Source organism: the organism of the source record quoted next, unplaced genomic scaffold (assembly GCF_019419815.1).
Source record: "Pyrus x bretschneideri cultivar Hongxiangsu unplaced genomic scaffold, Pyrus_bretschneideri_v1 Contig166, whole genome shotgun sequence".
In the NCBI taxonomy this organism is placed as follows: domain Eukaryota; kingdom Viridiplantae; phylum Streptophyta; class Magnoliopsida; order Rosales; family Rosaceae; genus Pyrus; species Pyrus x bretschneideri.
The window spans coordinates 1-17,887 of record NW_025999464.1 but is presented as its reverse complement, the minus strand read 5'-3'; the positions used below and the strand labels follow the sequence as shown (position 1 = coordinate 17,887).

The 17,887-nt window shown below is 36.8% G+C and overlaps 1 long non-coding RNA gene across 1 annotated transcript; it reads right to left on the bottom strand.

Annotated features, from left to right (window-relative positions):
* Positions 1–14,474: 14,474 nt before the first annotated feature.
* On the bottom strand, positions 14,475–16,498 carry LOC103961598. The gene is made up of 3 exons (XR_007257254.1): positions 16,457–16,498; positions 16,217–16,332; positions 14,475–15,409 (listed from the first exon to the last, which is right to left on the bottom strand). It is a non-coding gene; the product is annotated as an uncharacterized LOC103961598 (long non-coding RNA).
* Between the last annotated feature and the right edge of the window lie 1,389 nt (positions 16,499–17,887).

The following is a 17,887-nucleotide window of genomic DNA, read 5'->3' as shown; positions in this document are numbered from 1 at the left end:
GTTGCCTTGAACAACTCTTGAGAGTTTGTTGTTATGTTTAGAACATAATGGTTGGTTGACAAAAATAGTCCATTTATATGGACTTATGATGATTTTGAATCATTGAGTGTTGAAGTGTTAAACCACTTAACGAGACGGAAACTAGGCAAGGACTTTACCTTTGTGTCCCTATCCTAATGGTTCACTAAGTTTATTGTAAACTATATAGTGAACAATAACCGCACGCTCTCCAAATCGTTTGATGTGTATAACACATTTGAAATAAGTTTCAAGAGAGATAGTGGGAGTTTAGGGACCATGACTATTGTAGTCAAAAGGGAAGTCAAATGAAGAAGGCAAAATAACTCCAAGGGAACAAACTTTCTTTATGAAATGATGGACATTGGAAGGGGTATTTGCAAGAAATGTCTTGCAAGTGTCAAGAACACACCTTTCGAAGATGTTGTAATATGTTCTTGAAATAGTTCAAAACAGTTGGTTCTTCTACTTGAATGCTTGATTCCGTATTAGTAACTATGTTTTACAATTGTTGTAAAAGTGTGCTAATAAAAAGTAGAAGATTAATGAGAGAAGAGAAAGTACTTCACATTCGGAAAGTGAATAAAACATAGATCTCTGCGAAAGCGGATTGTACTTACTTCCTCATATGAACTACCAAAGAAATTGGAAAATACTAAAGATTGTCTTTACATTCCAATTTTAAGGAACTTAAATCCGTCACTATAGTAGAGATGGATAAATGTTTTGTTTGACAAAACATTGTTCTTTATTAATCAATAATTAGATTATTGTAATTTAATTGGTTGTCTCTATAGTAGAGATGATGTGGTAGTTTAACTGTTTAGAATACGATGATGCTTAAAACCCAAAAGGTTGCAAGGGAGTGACTAATCCCAACTGAGTTGTGAAACCTCTAAAACATAAATTACGAGTTGGTAATAGATGGATGCTTTGGATCGTTAGATCCGGATCCAATGCCTTCTTGTTAAAATTGTATAGAGGCGAAATGTTCGAATCTTTATTCTTTTAGAAGAAAGAATCACAAAGTTGTTGAGATTAATTCACTTAGATGTTAGTGGCCCTTATCCACAATATAATACTACTCATGTTGTATGACGTTCACCAAAGATCACTCTCGGTTGGACTATAGTTTATTTTGAATAAACACAAGTCGGAATACTTTGCAAAAGGTTTCAAAGAATTCAAGAAATGTGAGTTGATGAGTAAGACGTCTAAAGTATTTACCTCCTTGGATTTGATCCAAGGAAAGATAACACTTTAGATGAGTTTCCTTGAAAGATATCAAGGAAAATAGCATCATAAGATAATGAATTTCTCCATTAGGAGAAGAACGAACTTGAATAAAATTTAGTTCGTTGGATGTTATCTATTACCCATATATAGGATATATATATATATATACTTCTAAAAACAATATGATTGTAAATTAGAAGATCTTCCAAAATTTTCATAACTCCATAAGATGTAGTTGGAAAGAAAGACAAATCTTAAACATGTTAAGATTTGGGGTTGTGTGCTAATAAGCAATATTTGTTTGATATGATCAACAAAATAACAACCTAGTTCCCACACCACAAGCTCCAAGGTAGTCGAGAAGGATTTATAAACCGTCTCAGTTGAATGATTTGAACTTTATGACTATGTCATAGAGTTACACCTCTTAATTCGAAAGAAATAAGAATGAAAATCCTTATGACTACACTGAGTGTATATATATGATATATACTCAAGGAAATGGTAAAGTACCATTTGAATCGAAATAATGAAACCTTAATGGCTAATCAGTAGCTTAAGGTGACTACACTCAAAGAAAATGGTTGACTTTGAAGAAACCGTCTTTGACATAGTCTTAGTTTCAATTAATTTGAAGATTGCTAGAAACAACTAAATGGTGATTCAATGTTTGGACATAATATGGGTTTCCGAAACCATTATCAAGATAGTCTTGATAATATATGTCTAAAACTAAGAATCACAAGACATATAAGTTGTAGAGATCCATCCATCATGAATCTCAGCAAGTTAGTGGGAGCTATAAGCATCTTATGAGAAAAAGGATCAAATCGTTTGATTTCTCATAAAGATGTAAATGAATCTTTTGTTTACTAGGTTTACAAAAGATTAGTGGGAGTTAATCATATTCCTAAATTTGAATATATATACATGATATATATTAATTTGAAAATGAAAGGAATTCTTCATCGTTAAAGTTATGACTTTAAACATTCTATAATGATAGAATGTATATGGGAGACATAGTCTATATACATGGGATGGAAATCTATAATGATAGATTTCAAGATATAATTGGATTATATCAATCCCTAAAATAGACAATGAGATGCTAGGAAGTTTCTCATATGATGATAAACTTCAATTAGAATGACAATTCTAGTGAGACTAGGAAGTTGTTCTTCTCAAAGGGAATGTACCCTTTGACTCCCAAAGAAATAATGCGTAAATAGAATCCTTTATGCATACGCAGAAAGGTGATTTATGTATTACATATTGTATGAAAACATTGATATAAGTTGTACCTAGAACGGTACAAGATGATATCAGTGCAAGCCCAGGATCAGAACCATGACAACTGTCAAGTGAATCCTTAGGTATTTAAGAAATACTAAGGATGGATTCCTCAAGAATGAGGAAGAATTAGAGTAACGTAATGGAAGCGTAAATGAATTAGATTATGAATCTAATCCATCATAGAATATCTCTTCATTATGAATGAAGTGATAATGAGATATCTCTTTATTATGACTAAAGAGATATTTGGGTGGAAACGTTAAAAGTAATGACTTTAATGTGTTCCATCATGTATGCAAAATATATTGCCATATAGAAGCTTACAACTTTGTTGTTTGGATGGGAAAGTTCATTTATGAACTCTCCATTCGGTTCCAACCAGAAAGTGTATGACACTAATGGGGCGATAGCTCAAGCCAAGGAATCAAGGTCTCATCAAGGTCCGAACTCAAATGACAGACTGAACCACATGATTGAGAATCATGTATAATGGTGACGTCGTTATTCTCAAGGTTGCTTCTATGGATAACATATAGATATCCATTGTCTAGGCCTACTACTCAGCCATTTATGAAATGACTACATGAGAGGTATCATCACTGATGACTAAGCTGATTGGCTCTAGTGCAAGTGGGAGATTGTTGGAAATGTGCCCTAAAACCAATCATATGATGATACTTTATGGACATTTCACATGTTAAACTAATCTAGTTTAATATTAAGGGCAAACATTATTGTTTGAGCCGTCTCATATAAATGTTATATGCTTAAACGATAAGTCCAAGGAATATGTGATTGGGAGAATGCGATCTAAAGAAGTTAGAATCATGAGACCATTCTTTCGTAGACACATCCTAAACGTTCCTGATCATAGGATTGCCAATTGGGCATTGACAGTCCGTTAAGATCAATACGTGCTATGTCTTCTCTCAGGGAGAGTGACTAGTCTCGAGTCATTGGTGTGAATGACACCAAGACAAGCATGTAGGTGCTCAATAGAGAATGAGTTCACTGAACACGATCAACGAGGAGTTCTCATATTCATGTCACATGAGAACTCATGGTTGGGATAATGCAAAGTAGTCATTTGACCTGAGGCATCACAACTGTCTTGTGGTTAGGTACTTGATCTTTGATTATGTCAAAGTCACTCTATCAGGGTGTCCACGGCATCGTCGGGGTTAAGCCACTTAGCCATGGAGGCAAGTGAATGCGCAACAAGGGATCTCTAACCTTCAAACTGTTTGAGGGAGAATACTCTATGATATGATTTAGAATCTCTGGCCAGAGTATGAATGAGATGTTGGAATGCGTTCCAGATCACATTCAAGGTAATCATATAAGTACAAGATTCACATTGGATAGTAGACATGAATAAACTATCAAACCAAACAATGTGGTCAAGAGTATTGTATTAGAGAAAGACCGTATTGCATTTGTAATCCTAAAACTGAATAGGTTCTCCACCTCTTCTGATTAGCTTGGGTAACCATGACATGCTGCTAGGCGTCAACCATGGTTTGTGGAAGCCCTAAACGTGTATAATCACTAACGGGAGAATTGAAAGTAAGTTTCAATTCACAATCGATTAGAAAGAGTTTTTAATCGCCCACTGCCTCGCTAAAAGGAACCTAATGGATCGTTCACCGAGTAAGGTAGAGTTTGAAGAAACAACAGAGATGAGTAAGAATAATTAAATGGTTTAATTATTTATCTAAGGCTAGGATTAATAAATATGTAAATTAATCAAACGAATAAGTTCGTTAAAGACCTTGGGTTAGTTTTGGGCCGCAAGGCCCAATGGGATTTGAATGTCAAGCCCATTAACTCAAGTTGTATGACAACTTGAATAAACAAAGGGCTTGAAAGCCCAATAAACCCTATAGGCCGGCCATGTTAGAAGAATAGGGCTTTTGGTCCATTAGGTCACTTATTTGAAGGGACTATATAAAGGACTTTATAGCCTAAAATTGTAAAAAATATGGTAATTTTTGGGGAAAGGATGAGAACACAAGCTCTTCTTTCTCTCTAAAATTTTCGGCCACCTTGGAGGGATCATCTAGCAATCAAACTCCTCCAAGGTCACTCATTTCTTTTTCATTATGCCTTGGTGATGAATCATTAGAGGTTCTCAATTTTGGGAACTTGGAGAAACCTTTTCATCCATCCAAATCCATGGATCTAAGATGCAAGGAATGAAGGCCCTCTCTTTGGGTGATTAGCCTTTGCTTATGCAAAGAGGAATCTACAAAGGTATTGATTTCTCAACTCACTTTGTTTTGAGTTGAGTCTTGGTTCACCTATCTACTAGGCTTTGAATTTCATGGGTAAATGTTTTGTTTTAAGTGCATACAAGCATGATTCCGCCTTTAATTGTTAATTGCATGCTATTGATGTTGCTTAAATGAACATGTTTTTCACAAATCTTCCTTCAGTTATGGCATGACTACATGTATGTTTTAGGCAACTCCAACCTTGTTGTACATGTTGCAATGGTAGGCAACTCCGACACTGTCGTACAGGTTGCCCATGAGTTGTATATGTTACAATAGTTACAGTTACACCCAGGTGTTAATGCTCCCACCCGTGGCCAGGGCACGGTCCTTCACGTGATGTTCACCTCCCGCACCTTACGCTCACCTTAGATCCAAGGTAGGTGCACAGTCCTGTCATACAAACCACTATAGGTGGTTCCGATTTGTAGATGACCCGCGATTATTCACACAGTCTTCACGTGATCGTAGCACTGAGCGTACTTATTTACACCTAGTCCTGTCGTACAAACCACTAGAAGTGGTTTCAACCCATGTGTAGGGATATGTGATGAGCTATGGGTTCAGCCGTACAGGCCACAAGAGGTAGATTCGGCTGACATATTACTTTTCATGGATAAGTCGTACAGGTCACTATAGGTGGCTCCGACTTATGTGCTAGCATTGATTGATGAGATATGGATAAATCATACAAGTCACTATAGGTGACTCCGACTTATGTGCGAGCATTGGTTGATGAGATATGGGTGCAGTCGTACAGGTCATCATGGGTGATTCCGACTTGCGAGCTAGTATGGGTTATTAAACACATGATTATTTATATTGTTAATGAGATGCTGAGTAATGGTATACTTCTAGATTTACTGTTAATATACATTTGATTTCATACTTCTACGTAGTATGATTTTCTGGAAACCATACAGGTTTTACGGCGAGGGGTTACTACCTTTGATTATTGAAATGATTTTGAAAATCTTTGTTTGCCCACTCACACTTTCTATTTTGCATCCCTCCAGGTTCTAGTAGCAAAGTTCCGTATCGACGAGGACTTGTGGCACTCCCAATTCAGGTGACTCCTTATGATGGTATAATTATTATCTTACCTCACTGTACTTTTCTTATGCTCTGTATCACGTGTGAAATGGGTCCATACCCGCTCACCGCGCACTTGTGTATATAGACACTTTTAGTTTTAAATTTATTCTCATTTTACAGATTATCACATTCTATGGCTTCGTCACCTTCCAGGTATCGGCTAGCACAGCTCGATTCGGAGTTCTAGTGGACATTCCGGGTCGGGGTGTGTCAAGAAAAGAATGAGAGAGAAAGTGGGAGTGAGGAGAGAGGGAGAGAGGTTTATATTTATTTTTTTATTTTTTATTTTTTTAAATTAGAGATGATAAACTTACATGTAGGTGAGGTTTAAAAAAAAAGTAAAATTTTGTTTTGTGAAATTACGTTACTGTCCTTAACTTTTTTGTTGTGATAGAAGACACAGATGTATTGTCATATCCTAGCCCGGGCCCCCACCACATCCCGGGCTTGACTTCGCCGTAGCATGATATTATCTGCTTTGGGCCCTGACCATGCCCTCACGGTTTTGTTTTTGGGAACTCACGTGAGCAGAACTTCCCAGTGAGTCCCGACCAAAATCATGCCGTGCTGGCCGTCATGCCTTGATTTTGGTCGGGGTGTGCCATGTATTTTCACCATTTTTTTGTTGACAAAAGGAGTTTCATTAATATAGTTTTATATTATACCTCTCCTTTAAAATGTAGAATATCATTATAAAAATGAAAAAAAATTATTTGGATATGTGTAGCTGAGGAGAAAAAACTGGAGTCAAGAATGTTCATCGGAGAGAACCTTGGTTTCAAAACTAAATTTGAGTTTCACTAATTAAAGTATGTGCATTAGAGGTGGTTAAAATAAAACTCAAATATTAATTTTTTTTTATTGGAATAACTTTTTCATAACAATTTTATCAAAAAAAAAAAAAAAATTCATAACAATAAAGAGGAAAAACGTTTTCCGTACATTCATGTTTATTTTCAATATTTCAACTGAGTAAATTAAAAAAATCAATAGCAAATACAAACATGGATTTATTAAAACAAAAAAATGTGGTTAAAACATTTGAGGATGCCATGGAGAGAGGATCTTCTGCACCTAAAATAGATGTGGCCTCTTTATGATCTCAATCATTGACTGATACATATTAAATTTTAGATAATAAATTTAAAATAAAAATTAAATTTATAAATACGTATTAATCAATAATTAGAGTTACAAACACACCTCATCAGAAAATGAACTCTGCTTTTGGAATCGGACTCAGAAGCAAAAGCAGCCCCAAGTAGTCGGTAGAAAATGATTTTTGTGGTCAAAAAGTCAGTAAAATGATTGGGGGTTTGTGAGGTCTACACAATGTACACTCTTTGTCCATGTGCTTTTAGCCTTTTATGTTACGTATGCAATATCCAACAACATTTTGTTGGTGGCCGTTTGGAGTGGAGTAGAATCCCGCCAACAAATGGCAGACCCACTCAACAAAATTGTGATTTGGAAATCCAATATAGTTAGTAAATTTGCGTATAATATATGTATTAATAATTATGTATGGATATGTTTTTTTTTAAAATACTCTGTTTTTTATACACTTTTTATTGATTTGTTAAATTGCATGTATTTTAAAATTTCAAGTTTTCATGTTTAATACATGTTATTTTGCAACATTTTTTAGTAATACATATAAAATTCACATATTCTATTCGTAAGCTTAACATATTATTGAAAAACAAAAATCAATAAGTATTAAAAATATATAAGAATTGCCGAATTTTTCAAAATACCTTTTAGCAAAGTTGCGGAATAATACACATACATATTTTTCATGTTCTATAGCTAATCTGTATTTTAATTTAACCCTTGTAATACTTTTAGCTAGTGGGATATTGTTTTGATGTGGTGGTACCATAAAGTATATTGTAAGATGTTTTAATTATTTAACGAGGATGTAATATGCAAAGACATACCCATTTCTCTTGTAATAAACAGTTATATGTGGTTTATACAAAGGGACGGCAGCACTTGGGCTCAGTTAGCCGTGACACTGGAGGGGCATGGGAACGTTTCTTCTTGATTGTGCCATGCTCAAACACACCCAATTTTCTCTCATTCTTTCCTTTCCCCAAGCTCCCACTCCTGTTTACTAGGAAATGAAACTAATAATAAGCTCTTTTTTCTTTTTTGCCAAGAAGTTGCCATTTACTACACCTTTCCTCGTTAAGCGACTTCCCCTCTTTTTCGATACCCAAACCCCTCAACGTCTCAACTCTCCTGGTTATTATTTTCCTCTGGCATAACTCCTAATGTTACTTTCATCCCCACAACATATGACATTACTTTGTGGTCTCTATCCGGGACTTCCATGGACATGGTCATCAAGCGAATGGTCTCGATGGTTCGCTCCTCTGCGGTTTTTGCTCGTTTCTACTTTCCGGAGAGAGAGAGAGAGAGAGAGAGAGAGAGAGAGAGATGAGTAGGTGGTGATGGAGCCTGGTATGGAGAAGGTCGGGGGATGGTGGCGGCTGGTATGGGGAGCGCCGGGGGTGTAGGAGGAAGAGGGATAGAGAAATATAGGAGAGCGGAGAGGTTTTTAAAACTTGAAAAGACTTCTAATTTATGATTTCTTTTTCTCACACAAAACTCATTACACTACATGGCTTTTATAGCCACTACAATACATCATCATTTATTTAGGTAATTATAAGGTTCTTTGAACATTGAAACATCTAGAAAAATCATGATTAACTCCAGAAATTCCAAACATCACAACTCTAGAACTTCTATCCTTTCTTATTCCTAATTTATGACTCTTCCTTGTAACTGAAATTTGGGTTAACCTTCCAACATTGCCTCCCTTAAACCAAATTTGCTTTTGATTCCTAGTCTTGCAACATCTCGCTTGAACACTTGTCCACCAAGCGGTTTTGTGAACACGTCTACCATCTGTTCATCTGTTTTGCAATACTTTAGCTGTATAATTCCCTCACTAACAAGCTCCCTTAGGAAATGAAAGCAGATGCGGATGTGCTTTGTTCTCCCATGTAGAACAAGATCTTTTGAGATTGAAATTGTTGAGCTATTGTCACAGAACAAAGTGGTTGGACCCTTTTGTTTATGCATCAGACTCTCCAAAATGCCAAGTAGCCAAACTGTATGACATCCTGCAAAAGAGGCAGCTATGTACTCCGCTTCCGTTGTAGAGAAGCCAACAATCGGTTGCTTCCTCGAACTCCATGAAATCACGCCACTTCCCAGACTAAAGACATAACCTGAATTGCTTTTGCAATCATCAATACTTCCAGCTAAATCACTGTCAGTATAGCCAATAAGTTTCACTGGAACATTTGCTTCATAAAAAATGCCATAATCAAAGGTTCTTTTGATGTATCGCAAAATTCTTTTTGCAGCTTCCCAATGATTTGAATGTGGCTTTTCCATAAACCTGCTCACCAAACTTACTGCATACATGATGTCTGGTCTTGTGGCCGTTAAGTACATCAAATTACCCACCAAACTGCGAAACTTGGTGGAATCAATAGGTCTCCCTTCACCATCATTGCTTAGCTTTAGGCCTGTAATGAATGGTGTCACTACTGGGTTTGCATTCTCCATCCCAAATTTCTTCAAAACTTCTTTTGCATAACTCTCTTGAGAAATGAAAATGCCCTTCTTAGATTGAGAAACTTTAATACCAAGAAAGTGATGTAGCTTGCCCAAATCTGTCATCTCATATTCTTCCATCATAGAGAGCTTAAAACCATTTAATAACTCCAAATCATTTCCGGTAAAGATAAGATCATCCACATAAAGACTTACAACCATGAAACTTCCTTGTGAGGTGCTTTTGACATAGAGGGTATGTTCATACGGACACTTCTGAAAACCATGCTTCTCGAAGTATGAATTAATAATGCTGTACCATACACGTGGTGATTGCTTGAGCCCATATAACGCCTTCTTAAGCTTGTAAACTTTATTTTCCTCTCCTTTCTTCACATGTCCAGGTGGCTGCTCCAAATAAACTTCTTCTTGAAGGATACCATTCAAGAATGCAGACTTTACATCCATTTGAAAAATTTCCCAATTGTTTTGTGCAGCAAGTGAAATGATCAATCGAATAGTATCAAGTCTGGAAACAGGAGCAAAAATTTCAGTATAATCTTCACCTTCCTTTTGCTTATAACCCTTTGCAACGAGTCTCGCCTTGTACTTGTTAATGGACCCATCTGCATTTTTCTTTGTCTTATATACCCATTTAACACCAATAGGATTCTTGTGTGTTGGCAGATTTGTGAGCTCCCAAGTCCCATTCTTCTTAATAGCCTTTATTTCTTCATCCATGGCTTGCTTCCATTTTTCTTCCTCATATGCTTCATTAAATGAAATTGGATCCTCTCCAGCAAAGAAGGCAAAGAATATAGTATTATCCTCAAAATCTACTTGCTCTGAGGAGTCATAAAGATCTCGTATACTTCTAAACTTTCTTGGAGGCGAGTCGTCATCACTTGATGTAGCTCTTGGAGATTGAGGAGCAATTTCTGATTGATAAGTATCATCTTCTTCTTGCATAATAGGCAGCTTTGCTGGACCATTTTCATCTTCAAAGAAAGCATTTTCATCAAAGTGGACATCACGGCTGATCAAGAAATTTTTGGTCTTCGGATTGTACAGCTTGTAGGCCTTTGTTGGAAATGTGCCCTAAAACCAATCATATGATGATACTTTACGGACATTTCAAACTAATGTAGTTTAAAGGGCAAAGATTATTGTTTGAGCCGTCTAATATAAATGTTATATGCTTAAACGATAAGTCCAAGGAATATGTGATTGGAAGAATGCGATCTAAAGAAGTTAGATTCATGAGACCATTCTTTCGTTGACACATCCTAAACGTTCCTGATCATAGGATTGTCAATTGGGCATTGACAGTCCGTTAAGATTAGTACGTGCTATGTCTTCTCTCAGGGAGAGTGACTAGTCTCGAGTCATTGGTGTGTGTGACATCAAGACAAGTACGTAGGTGCTCAATAGAGAATGAGTTCACTGAACACGATCAACGAAGAGTTCTCATATTCATGTCACATGAGAACTCATGGTTGGGATAATGCAAATTAGTCTTTTGACCTGAGGCATCACAGTTGTCTTGTGGTTAGGTCCTTAATCTTTGATTATGTCAAAGTCACTCTATCAGGGTGTCCACGGCATCGTTGGGGTTAAGCCACTTAGCCATGGAGGCAAGTGAATGCGCAACAAGGGATCTCTAACCTTCAAACTGTTTGAGGGAGAATACTCTATGATATGATTTAGAATCTCTGGCCAGAGTATGAATGAGATGTTGGAATGCGTTCCAGATCACATTCAAGGTAATCATATAAGTACAAGATTCACATTGGATAGTAGACATGAATAAACTATCAAACCAAACAATGTGGTCAAGAGTATTGTATTAGAGAAAGACCGTATTGCATTTGTAATCCTAAACTGAATAGGTTCTCCACCTCTTCTGATTAGCTTGGGTAACCATGATATGCTGCTAGGTGTCACTCATGGTTTGTGGAAGCCCTAAAAGTGTATTATCACTAACGGGAGAATTGAAAGTAAGTTTCAATTCACAATCGATTTGAAAGAGTTTGAATCGCCCACTGCCTCGCTAAAAGGAACCTAATGGATCGTACACCGTGTAAGGTAGAGATTGAAGATTCAACGGAGATGAGTAAGAATAATTAAATGGTTTAATTATTTATGGCAAGGATTAATTAATATGATTATTAATCAAACAAATAAGTTCGTTAAAAGACCTCGGGTTAGTTTTGGGCCGCAAGGTCCAATGGGATTTGAATGTCAAGCCCATTAACTCAAGTTGTATGACAACTTGAATAAAACAAAGGGCTTGAAAGCCCAATAAACCTATAGGCTAGCCATGTGTAAAAGAATAGGGCTTTTGGTCCCTTAGGTCACTTATTTGAAGGGACTATATAAAGGACTTTATAGCCTAAAATTTACTAAGGGTTATTTTTGGGGAAAGGATGAGAACACAAGCTCTCTTTTCTCTCAAAAATTTTGGCCAATCTAGAGGGGAATAGCTAGCAATCTTACTTCCTCTAGGTCACTCATTTCTTCTACAATATACCTTGGTGTGGAGACTTAGAGGTTCTCAATTTTGGGAACTTGGAGAAACCTTTTCATCCATCCAAATCCATGGATCCAAGATGCAAGGAATGAAGGCCCTCTCTTTGGGTGATTAGCCTTTGCTTATGCAAAGAGGAATCTACAAAGGTATTGATTTCTCAACTCACTTTGTTTTGAGTTGAGTCTTGGTTCACCTATCTACTAGGCTTTGAATTTCATGGGTAAATGTTTTGTTTTAAGTGCATACAAGCATGATTCCGCCTTTAATTGTTAATTGCATGCTATTGATGTTGCTTAAATGAACATGTTTTTCACAAATTTTCCTTCAGCCTTGCTCCTTTCACTATATCTAATGAAAATGCACTTTTCTGCCTTATTGTCGAGCTTGTTTCTGAACTCCTTTGGAACATGGGAATAGGCAACATAACCGAAAATCTTCAAATGTTGCACTCTCGGCTTCACTCCATACCATGCTTCATAAGGTGTGCAATCCTTCAAACTCTTTGTTGATGATCTGTTGATTAAATATGCAGCACAGGAAACAGCTTCTGCCCAAAGTTCTTGTTGTAATCTTTTCTTCTTGAGCATTCATCTCACCATCTCCATGATTGTTCGGTTCTTTCTTTCGCTCACACCATTTTGTTGCAGTGTATATCGGGCTGTCAACTGGTGCTTTATTCCATGATCTTTGCAATATTTTTGAAATTCATTGGAGAGATACTCTCCACCACGATCTGTCCTCAAACTTTTGATTTGAAAGCCTACAAACTTTTCAACTTCGGCCTTGAAATCTTTAAAGGCTTGAAATGCTTCAGTTTTTTCTTTGAGGAAGTAAACCCAAACTTTTCTTGAGAAATCATCAATAAATGTAATGAAATATAGATTACCTCCAAAAGATGCTACTGGCAGTGGACCACACAAGTCAGAATGAATAAGCTCTAACGGCTTCTTTTGCTCGCCAGGAAGACTCTGGAGGAAATGAACTTCTATGTTGCTTACCAAATTGACAATCTTCACAAACGCCATCCACTGGATCAATTTGAGGCAGCTCATGTACCATTCTTTTGTTTGACAGCAACTTCAAACTTCCATAATTTAAATGGCCATATCTATCATGCCATAACTTTGAGACTTCTTTTTCAGCGCTCACAAAGCAAGATAGTTTTGTTGTCTGGAGTTTCAAAGGAAACAAGTTATTTCAACAAGTCCAAACTTGGCAACAAATTTATCCTCCTTTTTGAGAAGACAAAAATCACCACGGAGGCGAATATCATAACCCTTCCTCAACAGATGGCCCATACTTAATAAATTACTCTTCAAACCAGGAACATAATATACTTCAGAAACCTTCTCAATTGTTCCAGTTTTTGATTTGAAAGGCACCTCACTAATTCCCTCAATTTTATAGGCTCTATCATCACCAATTCTCACTTGACCCTGATCAAACTTATAGAGGGCAGAAAAAAGGTTTTTGTTACCTGTCATATGCTTGCTAGCTCCACTATCTAAATACCACACATCATTCATTTGATCTCCATGACATGCAAGCAATAAAGTTTCTTTATAATCACCATCTCCAGAGTTGGTTTGATGCATATAGCCTGCTCCATATTGTTTTTCATCATCTGCCTTTTTTAACTGACATTCTTTGATCTTGTGCCGAGGTTTGTTGCAGTAGTAGCATTATGGAGTGCCACGTCCTCTTCCTCTTTGAAAAACACGTCCTCTTCCTCGGTACAAATTGAAAGTTCTTTCACCTTCATTATTGGAGTTGTTTGATGAGCCTCGTTCATTGCCATAAGAATTAGTGCCTCTACCATTCAAATATCTTCCTCTACCTCGTCCGCCTCTTCCACCTCTTCCACATCCAAAGCTTTGATTAGGGCTCAAAGCTTGATTGCCATTGCCTCCCCTAGTTGCAACTTGAGACTTGAGTGCTTGAGGTTGAGTAGCAGGAGGATTCCTCAAATTAATTTTGATCTCATGTGCCTCCAATTTTCCTTGTACCTCTTCCATAGAAAAAGTTGAAATATCATTTGACTCTTCGATGGCAGCCACAACATAATCGAATTTCGCCGGTAAGCTACGGAGAATTTTCTCAACAATTCTTGCTTCTTCGAGAATCTCCCCATTTGAAGGCATTTGATTAACGATTGAGGTAACTCTGATAAAGTAGTCTTTGATTGTCTCATCACTACTAGAAATTTGGCTATAAGCCACCCTTTTCATTTGGTGGCTATCATCAAGTGTTGCCACTCACATTGGTGGCAAACCTCTATGGCCACCAATCACCCACTAAACTAGAGAGTGTGACCTATGTAGAGGACTCTATTGTAACAATGGCTACCAATATTGCATTGGTGCCTTTCCTGCAGTGCCACCCATGTTCACATCGGTGGCAAAGTTGCAAAATAATATTAAAAAAAAAGGATCCCCCGTGTGGGCACCCAGATTTGAATAGGAATATTTCACTTTTTTTATTCTTTTTTTTTTTGGTGAGGAAACAAATTGTAAGATCTTTGATATAAGAATATACTACAAATTTGCATGACTAATCTTTAATACAATTTTGAACAAATGTTGGGACTCAAACTTTGAAAAGTGTTTGAACACTCTGTTTCCAAAGAGCTTAATCATGTCATGCCAATCTCTCTTTGGCGATCAAACCATTGTCTTTCCAGGTGGGATGTTTGAGCTAGGTTTCTTCAAACCAGGTCAGCTTTCAAACTACTATATAGGTATATGGTACTCCAAGGAAGTAGTATATGAGAGCAAGTAGTATTTGAAAGAACTGTTGTTTGGGCAGCAAATAGGGAAATACCAGTCAAAGGCAGCAGCAGCAAGAGCAGATGATGATGCTGCAATGGGAGTTCAAACTAAACAGCAAAAAATTAGAGAGAATTGAAGCAAAGAAATACCCAAAAAATTACATTCACATATCCCAAAACAATATAAAACAAAAAAAATGGAATAGAAATCTGGAAGAAGATGAACAAATCGATGCAAAACTCAGCTGCACTGAATAAAATCAAAGGCAAGTCCTGATCGCCAAATTTCGAGCACAAAGAGCTGAACGCTAGAAAGAAATACAAAAACACATTGTTACTGAAGTTTTACTTGCAGCTCATTAACATAGGACCATGCAGATGGCTCTAGATTTTTACACAAATCTGGACGGCACCAAGACTACCAACCATATGCTTAAAGGAACTTTAATTTATTAGCATAACTACCTGCTAACCAAATCTTGAGCATATTGATAAACCAGAAATTTAAACACGTAAGCGGCCAGATTGCAAGCACGAGACTTCCATACCTCAAACCGAAGGCAACGTGCTGTCTAGCAGTCCAAACCTTGATCCTTGATAAATTGAACTTCCTTCTTTGATCTAGCAATCCAAAAATAGATAAATTAGGCAGCATGTCATATCAATATAACACCCCTATACGTACACACACATACCAAAACAGCCTACATTCAGATTTGCGTCATGTCCTTGTTTCTAACTCTCTGGGGAACTTTCACAAACACCCAATAGTCAAGATTTGCTTCAATATAAAAGAAATCTGATTTGGTCAGTGATCTCAATTGCATGTATATCTGAACGACCATGCTTGTTAGTCAGTCATGTTATAGGATGTATTTAACACTTACCAAGCGGTTCTAAAACAACATCCTACATACATATTATGTTGCCAAACTATGAATCAAGTAAGGAACTTTCCTACTTTGGTAATGTGATCTCCTAGTCTAGTTACGATTTGGTTCCTGTATTTTGACTTGAAAACAATTTTGGTCCCTTAGAAGTTGCCAATGGCTCCCGAATTGTAACTGGAAAAAAACTCAACACAGCTATGAAAAATTAAAACTCGAGGCACCAAAGCGTGAGAAAAGAGAAACCAAAATAGTTAAATTTACCCTTTTATATCATATATACCATTAAAAATTTGTTTAGAGATAAAAATAGTAGTCATAGTAGAGAATCTAACTTGACCAAAGAAAGTGGATTTCCTCACTTTCTAGTGCTAATATATTTACTGTGCTTGATACTACAAAAGCTTTATAAAAGCAGTTGCTTCTTTTTTAATTTGTCCATCAAAAGTATTGCAACTGCAGATCCTGGGAATTTTAAAAAAATTCCAAGTAAGGGATAAAATGTGATAGTTGTGGTTAAGGAGAAAATCACCCTGTTCACCTTAATTTTTTTAGAAGAACCCTCTTCACCTTAATTTTCACCCACAACCTTCCAAGGCTTCCATTCTTCTCGGCCCAGGTTGGAAACAACCTTGATTCACCTTCCTTGTCCCCAATCTTCGGCATGCATACAGAAAATGGAATTAAAATTTGAAATCTAGAATCGATCCAAAAACTGAAAGTTTTTATTTTGAGAAATCACTTACACTAGGAACAACCATGAGGAGAGGATCATTTTTACCTCTTGGTTGAGGTCCAATTCAGGCAAACTTCGCTGGAAATTGGTCGGAATACCCATGGTCACCGTTTCTTAGATCTGAAATTGAGAAAATTCGACTACAAATTTGGAGAAACTAACTTGAGGGTTGGAAAGAGGAAGGAAAGAAGATTCTAAAGGTATAGTTTGACGCTCGTTGGTGACCGGAGGACGGAGCCGCTGCTGCATGAAAGAGAAGAGTATACGGGAGGGAGGAGAGAGAGAATGAAAGGGGAAGCGAGCGGAGGGAATGAAGGGGAGGAGTTGGACTTTTGTGAAGGGGAGAGAGGTTTAATGGTTTTTTTATTTGTTTTATTGGTGTTCAATAAATTGTATTGGTGCCTAGTTAATCACAAATGCACAAAAAAAGTATTTTTAAGAAATAAAGTTAGTTAAGACACCAATATTGGTGGCTGATTTTTTTTAGGCCACTGATATCAGTAGCATCCCACTGTAAAGCCACCAAAAAATAGTAAGAGTAGCAACTTTATATCTATGGCCACCAATTCCAAAGGGTGGGCAAAAAATGGTGTGTAATGAGCATAATTCTAGTAGTGCATCTTCTTTCATCTCCAACTTTTCAAATTCTTTCCAAAGATTGCAGACGAAACTTCTTTACCTTCTCCTTACCTCTGTAGGCATTCTCAATCATATCCCATGCTTGCTTTGCATTCTCGGCTTTCGCAACTCTTTCATATACTTGCATCTCAATGGTTTGATAGATGTGGAAGAGTGCCTTCTTGTCCTTCTTTCGGTTTTCCCTCAAAGTATTCAACTGCGCTTGAGTTAACGCAGCTTCATTATCCGTCTCTTCGTAGCCTGCTTCAACAATATTCCATAGCTCCAAAGCCTTCAACAACACCTTCATATTGTTGCTCCAGTAGTCGTAATTATCACCACCAAATCGAGGAATTAGTGAAGCCAAGTTGTGACCATTTGCATTTGCATTCGCCATATTGACAAAACTTCAACACGGCTCTGGTACCAATTTGTAGGAGGAAGAGGGATAGAGAAATGTAGGAGAGCGGAGAGGTTTTTAAAACTTGAAAAGACTTCTAATTTCTAATTTCTTTTTCTCACACAAAACTCATTACACTACATGGCTTTTATAGCCACCACAATACATCATCATTTATTTAGGTAATTATAAGGTTCTTTGAACATTGAAACATCTAGAAAAATCATGATTAACTCCAGAAATTCCAAACATCACAACTTTAGAACTTCTATCATTTCTTATCCCTAATTTATGACTCTTCCTTGTAACTAAAATTTGGGTTAACCTTCCAACAGGGGGTGGCTTATACGGTTGGGTTTTCAATTTTCCTTTATATCCACCTTTTCTATTATTTTTATAATTTTCATGTGCCTTGTTTTATTAATACTATAGGTGTTGTTAAATATACCCGCCTTTTC